Source organism: Ochotona curzoniae, unplaced genomic scaffold (assembly GCF_017591425.1).
Source record: "Ochotona curzoniae isolate NIBS_2020 unplaced genomic scaffold, NIBS_Ocur_1.0 contig_3432, whole genome shotgun sequence".
In the NCBI taxonomy this organism is placed as follows: Eukaryota; Metazoa; Chordata; class Mammalia; order Lagomorpha; family Ochotonidae; genus Ochotona; species Ochotona curzoniae.
This window is the reverse complement of record NW_024465859.1, coordinates 10,433,479-10,446,644: the sequence shown is the minus strand read 5'-3', so window position 1 is coordinate 10,446,644 and position 13,166 is coordinate 10,433,479. Positions and strand designations below refer to the sequence as shown.

At 43.6% G+C, this 13,166-nt stretch overlaps 1 pseudogene; it reads left to right on the top strand.

The window, feature by feature from the left end:
* Positions 1-3,152: 3,152 nt before the first annotated feature.
* Positions 3,153-3,808, top strand: LOC121156491 (annotated as a pseudogene).
* Positions 3,809-13,166: the final 9,358 nt, after the last annotated feature.

Below are 13,166 nucleotides of genomic sequence, written 5' to 3'. Positions count from 1 at the left end.
CAAACAAACAAACAAACAAACGGGGGGGGGTGTTCTGTTGTTCCATTGCATCAGAACTGTACTGCAGTGCTCGCCAGTTCCTGGTGGGCCAGCATTGAAGAGGAGTGGCAGGGGAGGACAGCAGTGGACAGCTCCTCTGTGGAAAGGTGATGTTTACTGGTTCCTGGAGCATTGGGACTGGAGAGAGTAGCTCATGTGCCAGCAAGATGGGTTTCTCCTGAGGACTGCCCGCAATACATGTGCCATCTCCTCAGCTGGAATGTGTAGCAAGCTGAACCAGGGCAAATGGAACAGGAAGATCATGAAGTTTCTATGCTGACACATTTAAAGCCAGGGCTGAAAACTGCCTCCCTGGCTTTATCTCCAGCACGCTTTCCTCTCTCCCTTCAGTCCCTGACCCACTCTGTACAGCCACAATGGGTCTGCCTCCTTCATTCTCCACTTGCTGCCCAGACCCATCCCATCACAAGCATTTAATTAAAACAAACAAAAAGCCCAGTTGTTAATGCTACACATTTATTTAATTTGAGTAAATCAAGATAGACATTTTAATTCTATTTATTTTTCTTTTTGCTTGTTTTGCACTCACTCTTTCCATCCAAAATACAATTCCATCTTCACCTTCTGGAACCCCAAATCCAGACTTCAGGTGGCAGAAAGACTATTTTCATGATGGTGTTGCCAGAGAGTTCATCCTTGTATCCCTGCTCCTCCTTTGGTCCCAGTTTTTCTTTCTGTGATGTTTCTTTATTCTGGTAAGGGAATAGATATGACAGTAGGAAAAAACGGTATGTGGGGAAAGAAACAAAATGAGGTTTCATTTCATATTGTATGAACATGTCACTATCAAATGTCCCCATTAGGCTTTGGACCATGTCATCTTTGGTACATCAAGCCCCTTTGCACAGCTCACCGGCCTTGCTGTTTTTTCCTCTCAAGTGTCTGAAGTCTACACACTTCTTCCGTTTCAGCCTTCATCACCCTAATTCAATGTTCCCCCAACTGGCTCCTGTCAACTCATGCATACGCCTGACCCTGCAGTGTCCTTCCCATGCTGCAGAGTGCTTAAGCCCTAAAGAGAACAATAACAGCACTCACCCTCACTGCTGTTGGCATTTCTGAGCACTTGCTATGCGCTAGGCACTGGCTTTAATTCTTCCATGCCTAATTCACTTGATCCTCACAACCCTTGGAGTAGATTCTATTACTCCCAGTTCAGGGATGAAGAGATTAAAGCACAGAAATGCATGTGATTTGATCAAGGGCATACAGAGCAACGTAAGTGGTAGGACTACCTCTAGGAGTCACAATCTAAAAGAATGATCAAGAAATGTTTTGGTAATTAATATTTACATACATGACCTAAGACAGATCACATGTATAGACTGTCACGTGGACCCTACAGGAGAGCAGGGGAGCTGCATCCCGCTGAGTGAGGAGTGTGAGTGTCTGCCTGAGCTGCTTCTGCGCCTTGGGGCAAATCTGTAGGGAATAAAAATGTCTGTCCTGATCCACAGTCTGGCCAGAAACAGTGCTGTGTCCTTGTTTTATTTTGGTGATGTAACAAATTCTTCTAAATTTATGGGCTTAAATTGACAGAAGTAGGGACTGGTGCTGTGGAACAGTAGGTAAAGTTGCTGCCTGTAACAATGGCAACACATAGGGGCATCAGTTTGAATCCCCCTGCTTCACTTCCAATCCAGCTCCCTGCTAATGGCCTGAACTAAGCAGCAGAAGTTGGTGCAGGTGTTTGGGCTCCTGCCATCCACCTGGGAGACCTGGATGGTGTTTCTGCCTCCAGCTTCAACCTGACCCAGTCTAGCCCATTACAGTCATATTCAGCAGATGAAAGAGCTCTCTTTTATATTCAAACTATTATTCAAAATAATAATAATTCAACAACTTACTCTGACTTTCAAATAAATCCATAGATCTCTTTATAATGACACAAAAGCATCTTATGGCTATGGTGATCAGAGTCATCAGCGGACTTCCTCAGGAGGAAATTAAGGTGCTGGCCATTCTGTATTCCTCTCTAGAGGCCCTTGTGGAGGAGAATCTGCTCCTAGTCTCTGCCAGTCCCTGGGGCTGTCCACTTTCCTTGGCAGATGGTCTCCTTTCCAGCAGTGGTCACCTCACTCTGCTCTGTTCTCCCACCTCTCTCTCTACTCACACCTTCTTACCTCCCATCAGCTTCATAAGGGTGCTTTAGAAAAGTTCATGGAAAATGGGGATTAAAGGAATGGGATTTATGGTAATGCAAACAATATTGAAAACCAAGCATGGTTTGTTTTCTTTCTTCTTTTCCTTTATTTTTTTTTTCTCCATTACAGTAAGAACTCAGAATTACAGTGTGCCCACTCAGATAATCTGAGGTAATGCCGGATCTTAAAATCCTTAACTTTATCCCATCAGCAGTCTCTGTTCTGCTGTATAAGGGAACACATTCCAATAGAGGAGAATGGCCATGTGTGATAACAACACTGCCCCGGGACCAGACCCCAAGCCTTGGGGGTGCAGGGCTTTAGGTCTGATTTACTTTGCTTCTTGACATGAGCCACACAGGGAATGCAAATATTCACTGAATCGATAAATAAATGAAAACACTATTTAATGCACAGGAAATTGGGATATCTGTCTTGAATAAAAGAAAATGCTGCCTTTAAAAAGATTTATTTATTTTTCTTGGAAAATGAGATGTACAGAAAGGAGGAGAGACAAAGAGAAAGATCTTCTGTCCACTGATTCACTCACCAAGTGACTACAACAGCTGGAGTTGAACCAATCCGAACCCAGGAGCCAGGAGTGCCCATATGGGATCCCGGGTGTGCAAGGCGAGGACTTTTAGCCACTAAGCTATCGCACTGATCCCAATGTTACCATTTTTAATGTAGAGATTTGGAGTGGATATTTAAAAAAAAATAGAGTTCTCTGAGCTTCTTCCTGGTTGGTGCTAAGTGATGGGCTTTCCTTGAGGCATGACCTCCGAATGCCTTCTTTACCCAGGCACAAATGAGGATGTCTAGGCTAGTTCCTGCCCTTGCCCACCACCCAGCAGACACTCCCATGTCTAAGGGTTTGCTCAAGTGGGAGAAGCAGCATTAAGCAACTGCAACTGAAAATACTGACACAAGAACAAAGCAATCAGCATAATGAGCAAAGACAGTGAAATTTTGAAATTAGAACAAATACAACAAACTCTGCCAATCATTTGTTCTGAAGACGTCAGGATCGACACCCAAAATCCCAAATTTTGTTGTGACAAGATCTCTCAACCATCCACAAGTTAACTGCTGAAGGAACAGGATGAGGAGGCACCACATTATCTGACCCAGAGTTGAAGTGACAGAATTTGACAATATTAAATCAGATTACAGAATTGATTTTTATTTTAATGGAAATCCTTACTTCAAAAATAAGCTTCTCCCTAAAGTATTTCATCTGGATGAGAGTGGTGATCCATTCAAAATCTACAGGAATCATATGGAAATCTGGAAAGATCTGAGGACCTATTCAAGTCAATTGCAGAAGAAGCCAGCAGGAAGAAGCTGCCTGCATGAGGAACCAGAGAATTGCTTTAACTGGTTTTCTGACCATTCTGATGCAGGTGCATGTGCGTCAGGAATGGTTCTGAAAGACAGCATTTGACTGGATCTATCAGATCACCACTTGGTTCCTAATGGAGGATGAGGAAGGGGGAACAGAGTGCAAAGAGGATAGGGAAGAAGAGCAGAATGCCTTGAAAACACAACAGGGAAAGAATCCCTTATCCTCGTCATTCCAAAAATTTTATCCCTTCTTGTCTTGACAAAAACTGTGGAATTGACGCCACACTGCTTATGGGACTTCTGCTCCCTTTGCTTTGCTGGAAGCTGGGGATGCTAGGTCCCTCCCTGTGTAGTACAGAATTCCAGCCTTTTCCTTCCTTTCTGTGTACTGGGCTCAGATGTCGCACCGTATCTCTATGTGGACAATTAGCATTTACGAATACGCATCTGTCTACTTCCTACCATTTAAAAAAAGAAAAAAAAAGTTCAAGCATGAGATTACCAAAGATCAGTCACGAGTGGGTTTGAGATGTTTGGGTGGGTTACATGGGCCTTTAGACCACACAGCTTCTCCTTTGGCAAGTTTGATTGTGATGTGCATCAGCCATCCTTGCAGTTTAAGGTGACGCTTTTCACAAGCAAATTCTCTCTTACCCACGATTCCAGCCCTGCTCCTCAATGGCAGAATCAGCAGAACCTAGAGGGTCTTGTTTGGGATTGTCATTCTCTATGGTAACATCATTCCTGTTTATTTAAAAAATTTTTTCTTTTCACTGAAAAAGATGATATTCAGTTTTAAACATTAAAAGCATAGAAACTGTCTTGTTATAGACATAAAACTAAATATCTTAGGAGTTTTTATCATCATTTAGGGACTTTTTTTTTCTTTAAAAAAGTTTTATCACTTGGAAGCCTCCCATTTTAAAGACTTTATTTGAAAGCCAGGCATACACACACTCTACTAAACTCTTGCAAAAGCTAAACCTGGATCAGGATGAAGCCAGGAGCCCAGAATTCAATCCACATCTCCTACACAGGTGACAGGGAGAGTACTGAAGCCACTGCCACCTGCTGCCTCCCAGGGTGCACATTAGCAAGAAGCTAAAATCAGGAGTGGAGCCAGGACTCAAACCAACCCAGACACTATGCTATAGGACTGTGTCCCAACTGCATTTTAACTGTAGTACCAAATACCTCACTCAACTTCCTGAATCATAATGAGGTCTCATAGTTTGGGCAATGTCAAAATCAATCATGGTAACTGAGGTCCCAATTAAAACTGAAGATTAAAGTGACAATGAACTTTTGGTCTCGCCAGTCTTTCCTTGATGTCATTGTCTTTTAATTGTGCAGAGAAAAGAGGTCTGTTGAAGCAGACGGGTATAGCATCCACTTACTCTGAGAGAAGATGATGGGAAGAAGGGCTTGGTTACCAGCTCTACAACAGGCTTAGTCTTTCACGGGGCAAACCCTCCCTGCTCCTGAACGTAGCAGCGTGCCTGCAGCAGCCACACTCAGCCCACATGCAGTCAGCCCTTCAGGAGCTCCCATTCTGCTCAAGATTTGGTTCCAGATTCCTTGTAGGATCTTAGGATCTTCCAGGTACTGCCTGCTCTGGCCCTATCCCCACTCCCCAACCTTCCCTCTTTCTCCTGCCCAGTCACACTGGCCTCCTTGGGACCCTCCAAGGCCAAATACCTTCCTGCCTCAGCATCCTTTTACATTCTGTTGCCTAATTCTACAATATTCCCACTGCTTTTTTTTTTTTTTTTTGGTTCAATTTACCAACTTACCCTTGAGGCCCAGCTTGCAATCATACCCTTCAAATATAAATAACTCTTCTTTCCCCCACGTCACACAAAATGGTGCAATGTCAGGAACTTGAAGCCTGGACTCCAAATCCTTGACTCAGAACTTCAGCTTTCATTAGCTATTTGGCCTCAGGTAAGATCTGTGCCTCTGTCACTTCCTATGTAAGACAGGGTAGTGATAACAGCCACTGCAGAAGGTTGTTATGAAGACTGAAGACCATCCACACACAGTGTGGCAGAGTACCTATACTTGGTATTAGCTTCTTTTATAGCAGTCATTAAAACTGTCATTACAAAGCTAGTTCTGTTATTATTTGATACCTGTTTTCCCACATTTAGTAGTAAATCCTACAGAGTGAATGCAGCTTCTTTCTCGTTCTACACCATGTTTGCAGTGCCTAGCACACTGCTTGCCATGGCACAGGCCCTCCATTAGACAGTTCTTGAGCAGACGGATGGATACTGAATGAAAGTGCTGCTTTTCCTGGTCTGTATCCCTTGAAAAAGTGTCCCCTTGCAGGAAACAATCAATGTGATTAAAGAACCTTATGTAGAAATTTTTGATTGCTGGGTTCTAGGCTGATTAATAGTGGAAAGTGAGAGGTTGTTAGATGCAACATCACTGTCTCCCCTTCCAGGGTCTGTTCTCATGCAGGGTCTTGGGATGCTCATTGCCAGGCAGATTTATGAAACATCTCAACCGATGCTTACATTCCATATGCTGCAATTTACACATTCCTGCTGGGGTCAAGGTGGGGAATGGCATGTGTGCTAATAGCTATGGTTCTCACATGAACTTTCACATAAACCCTCTTCCCAGCTCATTTTACTGATACATTATAATACACTTTTGTAAACGATTTTTTCAAGGTCATGAGCAAATGCTTCCAAACTTCCATTTTTCCAGGATTACAACTATAGAAAGGGTAACTAGAGTTTCCCAGCCTAGCCCCTTTGACCTGCCAGAACTCTCAGCTGAAACTTCCTGCAGGTCCCCTACGAATAAAGACCTTGCTTCATGGAGGCCCACATGAACTCTCTCAGTTCTTCCTCTGCAGGCCATGGCCACCTGGGTCAGTCATGCCTATTGTACTCTATGTTTTGTAGCCCTAACTTTACTTTTTGTAAAGTTCTTTTTACAAAATAACCATTCAGCAAAATGGCAAAATCCAGGTGACCACCAATTGGCCACATCACTGCAAACCTCCCACGGAGTGTGCACTCCTGGGCAAGCAGGCAGGCCAGTATTCATCTTCCCATGTCTTAATTTTCTTTCTGACCTGAACTGTCAGTCAAACTCCATGTCTGTTCCATTCGTCAAAACATCATTGTTCTCTCTCTTCCCTGTGGCAGTTTCATTTCTATTAAAAATAATCCAAAGTTGAGACAGCCTTGGCTTGATGGAAGCAGGTGTCAGTAACTGGGCAGTCAAGCCTGTGGCCATGGCCAGTCTTATCCTTGGTGTTCAGCAGACCATGGAAGTCACCTCCTGCCAACTGGTGTGGGCTCTATCGGAAGATTACAATTCACAAGAGGTTCTGTGCTTTGCTATTTGGTGCCAGTACCATGAGATAGTGGGTAGCTGTTCCTCCAATAGGACATCCTGCTTCCCGGCTGTAAAATACACACATGGGCTAACAGACCCACCTGGTGACTCTGCGTTTTGAGGGTCTGTGGCCTCTTGTTGTTACCAAAAAGACACCCACTGTTGAATGCCAATCTGGACCTGTGCTATTCAGGAGTCTGAGTTTGTGCAATTTTCGTGGGCATCTAGGACAACTGTGACACCTAGATGCTGAGCAGAAACACTATAATTCTGGATGCTTCCACAGTTATAAATTCTTTTCTCTCCATCTCTAATGTTACTTGGCCACCAAAAATGAATTGTACAGCAGAATTTGAAATTGGAAGCTTGCATTATGTTGGGTTCTAAATGCAACTTAAGAAAAAGTGAATATTTCTGTTCATGTAACTTGTCATTTTACAATATCTTAGGGACATTTATTAAGTAGGTCAATTTCTTAAAAACAAATAAACAAGGAGTAAACTAGCAAATGAAGGATCTCTGTCTCTCCTTCTCTCTGTAAGTCTGACTTTCCCAGAAAAATGAATTATTCTTAAAAAAAAAAAGAAGAAGAAGAAGAAGAATTCATTTAGGCAGCTCAGGGAAACTCCTGACTAGAAGATCCTCTCCAGAGGACTTCCAGTTTCCTAATACACACTCAAGATTAAGAAAGGGGGTTTCTCAAAAGCAACCCTAGAAATTAAAGGGAAACTAAAGGAAAATGTCTTTAACATTTGAGTGTAAATTATTTCTAATTTATAATTTTATAGCCAGCTAAATACTAGCCAAGAAAAGTCTGGAATGAAGTCATCTTTAGACATATAAGGTCCCTCCAAGTTCTTATCTGCTTCTCTTCCCATCACTCGGGTCCCAGAAGGCTGACCTATATGGATTGCACAGGTGGGCTCCCTTCCTTCTCACTTTCTAAAGAGGTTGGCCACTGGGAAATATTGGTCGGGCTTGAAGGGAAGAAAGAATGAGATCAGCCTATCTCCTTCAGGCTGGCTCTTGTCTGCTGTGATAGCCCAAGTTTACCATGTTGCTTACAGAAGGCTGGCCTTTCCATAATGCAGGCCCTGCCTGCTTCTCTCCAGCAATTTCACTTTCTCTGAGGTCTGGGAGCCACTCCTTCCTCTTGTCCCCTTTTTCCCCTAGCCAGAGGAATTGGCAACATGCACCCTGCCCACACCTTATTTTAAGTAAACCCTGCAATGAGTATCCCTTGATGACCGTTTTCAGCATGTTTCTGTCTCTCTATGCCCCTGACCAACACACATGCCTGCAATGGCCAGCCCATGGCTTCCTTCACATGGGATCAAAGGCTTTAGATTATCACATGGACCTTAGCTCTGTCATTTTCTAGGGGTGGGGAATGGGACAAATGACCGGCTCTCCACGTGCTATATATAAAATTGGGATGTTTTTACAACTTTTTTACCCAGGGTTTCTGTAAAGATCAAATGGAAGAATCTAAGAAAACACATAGTGCTGTGCCAGTCATTTAACAAGCACTCCATAAAAAGTAGTTATTATTTACTGCTATTATTCTTGTGCTGTTGCCAGCCTGCTGAAGACTGCCTGCTCCGCAAAGGGACAAGATGAGGGCTCAAGTATTCTTTCGTACATCCTGATGGGTGTAGAAGTGTGGCCTGATGCCAGAGCAGAGCTGTTGCTTTCTGGTTTGGAACCTAGTCAGGCAAAGTGGAGCACCCTCTGTAGCTGGCTCCACGCTCTCTTCATGATCCTAGTGCTTTGTGCCAGACATGAGGGAGAAGCTGTAATCTCAAACACCTGCCTAGGGATCTCTACCTCTCTCAGGCAGTCTCAGAGGTAAGGCTGTTGCAGCTTTTAGGTGCTAGCCTCCTACCTAATGTGTGTGCCCATCAACTGTGTGAGGCTCAGAAAGTCAACCTTGATGGAATCCTGCCTTCAGTGCAGGTTTGAGGTGCCAACTGGCTCTTAGAAGCCATTAACCTTTTCTTTATTTGAAATAGTCCATTAGTTCAGAACTTCAGGATTGTTTGTGCAATGAGGGGCCATAGTAAAGAGAAGTGAGAGTGGGAAGAGAGTGAGATCACTGTACAAAGGAAGAGCAGACACTGGATTCATGTGGAGAAGGAACAGGTGGAGATTTTGGCAACATAGCCCCATCATTCACATCCATGAACATACGCAATTGTCTAAAATCACTTACGAGCCCCTGGGTTTGTAAAGGTGCATTTTCTTTTTCTGTGATCGCAAGACCAACTGGTTCAAGCCCCAAGTGGATGCTCCAGTGGAGTGTCTTCTGGATGCAGGGACAACATGGGACTTTTGCATCCCGTTCCTCCCTATTCAGTCCTGCCAGGATGAAATCCGAGTTGGGAGAGAGCATCATTCAGAAAGAGGGGGGGAAATCACCCTGGGATTACATGAAATAAAAAATTATTTTTAACTCCCCCACAGAGTACTGTTTTTCACAACAATTAACCAAAAAAAAAATCAATTTTAGGGACAGAACACAGCATGGTAGGAAGCAGGTATGATAGAATTTGATACAAATAGGAAATGGGAGAGTTAGATGTTGATTAACTTGGTTTCAAGGAAACCGATTCTATAGCAAAGCTATGAGCTTGACATGACTGGGCAATATAGCAGATTCAATTCTAGGAGCAAATTATGCCTATGATGGGGGCCCAAGAGATCCCTAACATTTAGTAGCCACCACTCCATCCTCATCCAAAACTCTGATGCTGCACCATCTGAACTAATGACTGCTGTTCTGGCTACAGCATATTCTACATGGCTAATGGTGGCCAACCCAGACTGCCCAGCATTTATTTTCTTGTTTAAGAAATGGTGATGACAATATCTAATGGTTACTGAGAAAAGCAGTTGCAGTGGAAAGTAGAATGAATGGATGAGACAGCCTAGGTACTCAATAAATGATAGCTAATAATAATAACTTATTATGTGAAGAAGAGAGGGAGGAGGAAGAAGGGAGGACAGAGGAGGAAGAAGGGAGAACAGAGAAGGAGGAGAGCAAATTCTAATTACATGAATAAGTCACCCCCACAGAGCCATCTGGGCAGCATACGACTGGTTTTATAGTATGTTTAAAAAAAAAAATCACCACCAACAACCCTTACTTAACATTCTCTTAAATAAGCGTGCTAATTTTCCTGATAGAATTATTGCTTTGTTTCTAAACTTCAGCAGTTTATTCTGTTTTAATTATACAATATTTTAGGTCTGACATCAAAAAGTGCTTCATCTGTTTTTATCTCTTTCAGCCTCATCCACATACTTGCTTGCAGTTGCCCAGTAATCCTGGGGTCACCCAGAGTACTTTTGTTCTAGAGACCTTTCAAAGGCAGCCAAGACAGTGGTTTAGAAAAACTTCTCTCATATGTAGACAAAAATACATTAAAATAACCAAGGGAGTGAGTCCTCTCAGAGATGAATATTTTTAATACCTTACTGGACACATTTGAAATGCTTCTTGGGTCTTTCGGGAGTGCAATTGAGAGAAATTCCTTTTTTTTTTCCCCCTCCTACTTAGCTCTGTATCTTGAAATGTGATATTTTGGTGGATGTCTGTGGTGTGTTCATATATGCAACACTCTATCCCCCTGTCCAAAACACTGTCGGGATTCCATCAGCATCAAACAGTCAGCAAAAATAGAGCGTAGAGAGGATTAACGACCTCTCCGTGGCTTTCTGGTTCTCTTCCTTCGAAGGCGCTGAGGCAGCTGTAAAGGACTAGTGCTTCTGATTTCCTAAAGGCAAACACTTCATCTCAGTTCCAAACCAGAAGAGCTCCCCCTTCTGGCATCCTGGTTGCTAACCCTTTACAAGGCATCATTGACTAATACAAGCACAAGAATGAGGTCAGCATATTAGGTGTCTGGGTGTGTTGGGTCCTAGTCAAGACGTGCAATGGTGCTATCCTAATTGTAATAATTATGTGATGATCTAATTGTTTACAAACCCACCAGAGATCCCGTGTAACACTTAAAAGAAACTGCCTTTTAGTCTCTCTGAATGGCTGCAGAGAAATCCTGACTGCACTGATGGAGCTCAGAAGGCAACTGTGGTCTCTCTGAGGCTCACTGTGTGAGGAACCCGCCTGAAAGACGCAGGTGAGTTGTTTTTGTAAGAAAACCTGGCTTTCAAAAGTAGGGATGATTGAGGAACAGCTTGGCAGCACACACCCCTCCCAGAACCATTTCCTACTTACGCAGTTAGAACTGTGTTCAGTGAATCCAGTCGCCTTTAAGGAAACAGGGCAAACTTGATGCAACAGATGTTCATGTTTATGCACTAACAGTAATGATACACTATTTGGAACCAGACTGGATTGTTCATGCTGACTTCAAGGTCCCAGTGTGAAACCCTGGATTCAGATCCTGTGGATTTATCATACCCACTGGACTACACTGGCTTTACAAGCCTCTGAATGGATTATCCTTTTCCATTAGAGCGGACTCATCCTTTCCAAAAGATAACATCTTGGTTTCTGGCCTGGATTGCCTTCAACTTCTTTCACAACACGATTTGTGAAAACAATGTGTGAGAACACATGACGATGGGAAGTGCTCAGTGGGAATACTGCAATAAACATGTCAGGTGTAAAAACTAGCTGATGATATTTATTTGGTTTTTAAGAAGAAAGAAACACGGTGTGATAAATTGCAATCATTTTTCAACATCTCAGATTTCCCCAGGAACGCATACATGCTGGCAGACCTTAGTGGATCGTGCTAATTTATTTGTAAATCATCAAAGGGAAGTATAAAATACATTTCTACAGGCAAGTGAGTGGACTGGGGGGCTGCATTGGGCAACCGCAATCTTCTCCAATGCCAGAAGTAAACATGTCGACAGGGTGACAAGGGTTTTGTCCCACTCCTGGCTGAACTTTGAGCAGTGAGATGGCTAATATCGAGGGACCCGGTTTTGCAGTTCTTTCTCACAAAGCATTCCATGATTCAACAGAATATGCAGCGTGACACAGAGAACTGGGTCAGAATCATATTTCTTAATGGAGAGTCCTACAATGTTGAATTAATTGCAGCACTGGTTCAGATTTTTTTTGTGTGTGTGCTGAGAGCTTGTATTTTTAAGTAGGCATCCATTTTTAAAGGGAATGTGATATAAAACGGATTTTCAAGGATTCCCTATTATATAAGTGATATAAAACGATGATGTGGGGGAGAAGAAGCACAATACGTGCATATCCATATATACACTGTGAGCTGGGATTCGAAAGATGGTCTCTGTGAACATAAAAGTTTATGTGGCCCTTGATTTGTGCGGTTTTAAAGAATATGAACAGTATTTAGGGGTCTTGGAGCAGAACTTCAGAACTGAAGCCCTTTGCCCTAAATTTGCACAGACTCTGTGGCTTTGCTCCACATGGATGCTCGCTCTTTTTTGGGGGGAGGGGGAAAGGTCAAACTAGTTTTTCCACAACTCCTTTTGTGGAACTTCCCCCTCTCCCCACTCTTTTCCCTCCCCCACAACAGGCCTCGCCTTTCATCACCTCCCTATTTCTTTTCCCAACCTGAACCTGGGGCGAGACATCCTCCAGGTCCTCTGGTCTGGGGCAGGGGAGTCTAGCATTGAGTCTCCTTCCCCCTTTTCTTCTTATGTCAGCTAGAAATGATGTCTCCATCCCTTCTTCTAACGCTCCCCTAGGCCAGGGTTTCTCCATGTCAGCACTACTGACAAGTGAGATTGGATAATCCTTTGCTCTGGGGGACCCTGTACATTCTAGGATGTTTAGCAGCATGCCCAGTCTCTGTCCACCAGCTCCCAGTTACGTACCATTCCCAAAGTTAATACAAGATGTGCCCTAGGAAGCAAATCACATTCATTAAGAATCAGTGCCCTAGAACTCTGCCCAGATCCTTCAGACTCAGAGAGCAATGGTCACGTTCTGAGTAGTATTTTGGTTCACAATAAAAGTCATCTGATGATTTAAGGAATAGAAGATGCATTTAAAAACCTTAGGGACCGGGCAGCGTGGCCTAGCTGCTAAAGTCCTCACCTTGAACACGCTGGGATCCCATATAGGTGCTGGTTCTAATCCCAGCAGCCCTGCTTCCCATCCAGCTCCCCACTTGTGGCCTGGGAAAGCAGTCAAGGACAGCCCAAAGACTTGGGACCCTGCACCCACATGGGAGACCTGGAGGAAGTTCCTGGCTCCTGGCTTCGGACTGGCACAGTACCAGCCGTTGTGCTCACTTGGGGAGTGAAACA